The sequence below is a fragment of the Pieris brassicae genome, unplaced genomic scaffold (genome assembly GCF_905147105.1).
Source record: "Pieris brassicae unplaced genomic scaffold, ilPieBrab1.1, whole genome shotgun sequence".
NCBI lineage: Eukaryota > Metazoa > Arthropoda > Insecta > Lepidoptera > Pieridae > Pieris > Pieris brassicae.
Window position 1 is genome coordinate 10001 of NW_025576178.1, and position 5406 is coordinate 15406.

At 48.1% G+C, this 5406-nt stretch overlaps 2 non-coding genes across 2 annotated transcripts; both read left to right on the forward strand.

The window, feature by feature from the left end:
* The first annotated feature begins 1892 nt into the window (after positions 1-1892).
* Positions 1893-3798, forward strand: LOC123719669. The gene has a single exon (XR_006755739.1). It is a non-coding gene; the product is annotated as a small subunit ribosomal RNA (ribosomal RNA).
* A 350-nt stretch (positions 3799-4148) lies between these two features.
* Positions 4149-4305, forward strand: LOC123719667. Its single transcript, XR_006755737.1, has one exon. It is a non-coding gene; the product is annotated as a 5.8S ribosomal RNA (ribosomal RNA).
* The last annotated feature ends 1101 nt before the right edge of the window (positions 4306-5406 follow it).

Here is a 5406-nt window from a genome sequence, read left to right on the forward strand (position 1 = left end):
TACATACATACATATTATTAATAAATATAATTGTTTTTTTTGTTTTTTCTTTTCTTCAAATAAACCCACATTGCCATTTCTCTGAGCGTGTGCTGCGAGCTTCAACGAGAAACATTCGGCGCGAAACTGTCGAGCGGCCGGCCGTCGCGCGCCGCACCTGTACGAGAAACATTTTCCTCTGACGTTGCATCGGAATAATTATTATAATTCATTATTATACATACATACATACATACATACATACATACATACATATTATTAATAAATATAATTGTTTTTTTTGTTTTTTCTTTTCTTCAAATAAACCCACATTGCCATTTCTCTGAGCGTGTGCTGCGAGCTTCAACGAGAAACATTCGGCGCGAAACTGTCGAGCGGCCGGCCGTCGCGCGCCGCACCTGTACGAGAAACATTTTCCTCTGACGTTGCATCGGAATAATTATTATAATTCATTATTATACATACATACATACATACATACATACATACATACATATTATTAATAAATATAATTGTTTTTTTTGTTTTTTCTTTTCTTCAAATAAACCCACATTGCCATTTCTCTGAGCGTGTGCTGCGAGCTTCAACGAGAAACATATCTATCAATACAAATGTCTATTCAAAAAAAAGAAAACAAACAAAATCATATCAGTCAATAAAATAAATAATAATATTTTTTTACTACTACTACTAGTACTACTACGTGCTACTACTGCACGCCAATACACATACATAATAAAATGAAAAATCGTCTCTCTCTCGCTCGCTCTACGAGAAACATTCGACGTCCGCTCCAATGCCGACGCGGACTATTGCTCTCGGTATAGATGTGGAGCGAAACAGTCGTGCGCACAGCGTCGACTCGTTCTCGTTGCCGCGCGTCGTTCGTCTCAAATAGACACGAACGACGGACGAGAGAGAATAGAATGTGTTCTTGTTTTTGTGTTTGTGCGAAGTGTGAGAATATTATATACATATATTCGCGCATGGATGATATAGATATGGGTATGGATTTTCGGAGGAAATTATATCAAATTCGTATTTCGAATGCGAGACCGCCGAGATCTTTCCCAGCTCTCTCTCTCTGTGTGTGTGGTGTATAGTACATTTTATATATCTCTCTTGTGTCAACACAAAATAACAAAGAATATACATACTACTCCTCCTCATATTTTATATAATATAATATAAAATTATATTATAGCACCGCGTTCGCAGACCGTATGGTGATGTTACCAATCGACCAAGATTTGGGACCGTCTCCCCCGGTGTTATCTGTGATGTTAAAAGAATACGCTTCTAGGCACACCTCAACGCAGGGCGCCTAGCGTGTTCGACACGTGCGCGGTCGCCACGGCGACCGTATATGTAAAGAATGTATAAAAGAGGACGCACACGCGCCCATCGTCGAAACGGTGTGCGCAGCGTCGTGTTGGAATTTATCCCTCAAGCTCCGGGCGTTGATCGTATCTAGTGCGAATCATGCGTGTGTGTGCGCATGTAATTGCCAGCCGAGTTTTAATATGTTTACAATAACGTATTGAATAAAAATTGAGAAGTTGCGTTTAGATGAATGTTCAATTTTCAAATTGTCACAACATCGATTCCCGCCCGCGGGGTCGTGTTCGTTGCAGTTTTATGTCCCTCACAGTGGTCGAGCATCGTTGTACATCACCTCGTTGCGAGATCGTGACGGGACGGCCGCTCGTAGACCGGTCAAAGTTAGTCTATCGATATGAAGCGCGAACGTCGCGTCGCGTGCAAATTCGACGCGTTACGTTCACGCGTGTCGAGAAGGCGCGCGCGCAAGCGCGCGCCCCTCGACGCCGCCGAGCCAGCGGCTCGCCGAAGCCGCGTGACCGCGGTGTAGGCGTGTCGTTTGCGTAAGCAGCTCCCTGGTTGATCCTGCCAGTAGTTATATGCTTGTCTCAAAGATTAAGCCATGCATGTCTCAGTGCAAGCCGTATTAAGGCGATACCGCGAATGGCTCAATATATCAGTTTTGGTTCCTTAGATCTTACTCAGTTACTTGGATAACTGTGGTAATTCTAGAGCTAATACATGCAATCAGAACTCTGACCAGTGATGGGATGAGTGCTTTTATTAGATCAAAACCAATCGGCGGAGGGCCATGCGTCCGAAGTCGTTAATTTTGATGAATCTGGATAACTTTTGCCGATCGCACGGTCCAGTACCGGCGACGCATCTTTCAAATGTCTGCCTTATCAACTTTCGATGGTAGTTTCTGCGACTACCATGGTTGTCACGGGTAACGGGGAATCAGGGTTCGATTCCGGAGAGGGAGCCTGAGAAACGGCTACCACATCCAAGGAAGGCAGCAGGCGCGCAAATTACCCACTCCCGGCACGGGGAGGTAGTGACGAAAAATAACGATACGGGACTCTTACGAGGCCTCGTAATCGGAATGAGTACACTTTAAATATTTTAACGAGGAACAATTGGAGGGCAAGTCTGGTGCCAGCAGCCGCGGTAATTCCAGCTCCAATAGCGTATACTAAAATTGTTGCGGTTAAAAAGCTCGTAGTTGCATTTGTGCGCCGCGCTGTCGGTGCACCGCATCCGCGGTGATACTGACACGTCTGCGGAGCATATCGTCGGTGAGCCGGCGGTAAAACGCCGGTTCAATATCAAAATCCTATCGCGGTGCTCTTCGGTGAGTGTCGAGGTGGGCCGACAATTTTACTTTGAACAAATTAGAGTGCTCAAAGCGGGCTCAAAATGCCGCTTGAATATTTCGTGCATGGAATAATAGAATATGATCTCGGTTCTATTTTGTTGGTTTTCAGAACTCCGAGGTAATGATTAATAGGGATAACTGGGGGCATTCGTATTGCGACGTTAGAGGTGAAATTCTTGGATCGTCGCAAGACGAACATCAGCGAAAGCATTTGCCAAAGGTGTTTTCATCAATCAAGAACGAAAGTTAGAGGTTCGAAGGCGATTAGATACCGCCCTAGTTCTAACCGTAAATATGTCATCTAGCGATCCGCCGACGTTACTACAATGGCTCGGCGGGCAGCTTCCGGGAAACCAAAGATTTTGGACTCCGGGGGGAGTATGGTTGCAAAGCTGAAACTTAAAGGAATTGACGGAAGGGCACCACCAGGAGTGGAGCCTGCGGCTTAATTTGACTCAACACGGGAAATCTCACCAGGCCCGGACACCGGAAGGATTGACAGATTAACAGCTCTTTCTTGATTCGGTGGGTGGTGGTGCATGGCCGTTCTTAGTTGGTGGAGCGATTTGTCTGGTTAATTCCGGTAACGAACGAGACTCTAGCCTGCTAAATAGGCGTCGTCATTCAAGGTGTGCGCGACTCTCGGGGAGCGCAACTCACTGGCGACGTATTAAAATTCTTCTTAGAGGGACCGGCGGCTTCGAGCCGCACGAGATTGAGCAATAACAGGTCTGTGATGCCCTTAGATGTCCTGGGCCGCACGCGCGCTACACTGAAGGAATCAACATGTTCTCCCTGGCCTAGAGGCCCGGGCAACCCGTTGAAACTCCTTCGTGCTGGGGATTGGGGTTTGCAATTATCCCCCATAAACGAGGAATTCCTAGTAAGCGCGAGTCATAAGCTCGCGTTGATTACGTCCCTGCCCTTTGTACACACCGCCCGTCGCTACTACCGATTGAATGATTTAGTGAGGTCTTCGGACCGACACGCGGTGGCCTCACGGCCGTCGGCGTTGCTGGGAAGTTGACCAAACTTGATCATTTAGAGGAAGTAAAAGTCGTAACAAGGTTTCCGTAGGGGAACCTGCGGAAGGATCATTAACGTTGGTTTTTTCTTTTTGTTTTGTTGTTGTCAAAGACTCGCAAAAAAAGAAAAAAATACAAAAACACGTGAATGATACGAATCAAAATCGAATCCGAGACGGTTGACTCTCTCTCGTCGATTCGCGACGTGTGCGTTGCGACACGCTTTGATTAGCGTTCGCTATCGCCTATTGATACTTTGAAATAATATTTTAATTTTTGTGTACAACCACGCAAATAAAAGAGATTTTCTTTCTTTTCATTTGTCGTACACGTTAATGATAAGTATTATTTTCAAATTTTTTTGTTTAATTTTTTCGCACCTTTTATATTTTCTCATACAAAAACACACACAAAAACAAAACGATTACCCTGAACGGTGGATCACTTGGCTCGCGGGTCGATGAAGAACGCAGTTAACTGCGCGTCATAGTGTGAACTGCAGGACACATTTGAACATCGACATTTCGAACGCACATTGCGGTCCGTGGAGAAATATCCAGGACCACTCCTGTCTGAGGGCCGGCTGCATAAAAACAAAAAGCCACACTGTTCGCGTGACGAGCGGCGATCGCTGCGACTCCGGTCGTAGCGCCGCATCTCTGTCGCGCGTGCAATTGACGGTTTCGCTAGGCCGCCGAGCGGCCGAACGATCCGTTCGAATATATGTTCGATTACGACTCGTCATCCGTATTGGCCGTGTTAAGCCACGTCTATACGATACTTTTGTCGCACAAATAAATTCTCCCCGCCGCACCGTGTCTCCCGCGGCACGGGTGCGCGTCGAGTCTTTACGCAACGACAACGACAACGACGACAACGACGTTCGCGTTTACGCGTCGCGCGTGTTTGCTCGCATCGTCCCGGTCCCGCATGGCGATCGCGCGACGGTCGGCGCCGGTGCGCGCGTCGACGTGTCTCGACGCTGTCGTTGAAAGTTGTCGCGTTCGGCTCAGTTTCTCTTACTCTCGCGAGAGGAAGCGAAACGCGCGCGCCCGCTGCTCTAGCGGTTGCGCCCAGTGTGTGCGTGCGGTGTTTGTGCAATTGTAGTGTGTACGAAATTATTGTGACGTGTGTTCTTAAAACGGACGGAACGATGCCGTCGTTAACGAACAACAACAGAAGAACCGCTTGGTGGTGTGCGATTGATTGATTTCGCGCAACGCGACATCTATGTGTCGCCACCACCACGCTGTTCGCAAGGTGCCGCGCCGCTTTCGTGCGAGCGCATATAATGTAGGCGGACTCGACGTCCGGAGGGCGCGTGGCGTCGTCGACGCGCTTGTAAAAATAGCGTGTCGCGTACGCCCGTTGCGCCGACGGATATCGCGTCTGCCTCACACCTTTTTATCGTTGGCCTCAGATCAGGGAGGATCACCCGCCGAATTTAAGCATATTAGTAAGCGGAGGAAAAGAAACTAACCAGGATTCCCTTAGTAGCTGCGAGCGAACAGGGATGAGCCCAGCACTGAATCCCGCGGTCGTCTCGGTCGCGGGAGATGTGGTGTTCGGGAGGTTCCGCTTTCTCGCGGACTCCGCTACCGTCCAAGTTCGTCTTGAACGGGGCCGTTTTCCCCGCAGAGGGTGCCAGGCCCGTAGCGACGGGGCGAGTCTGCGAGAGGTCCC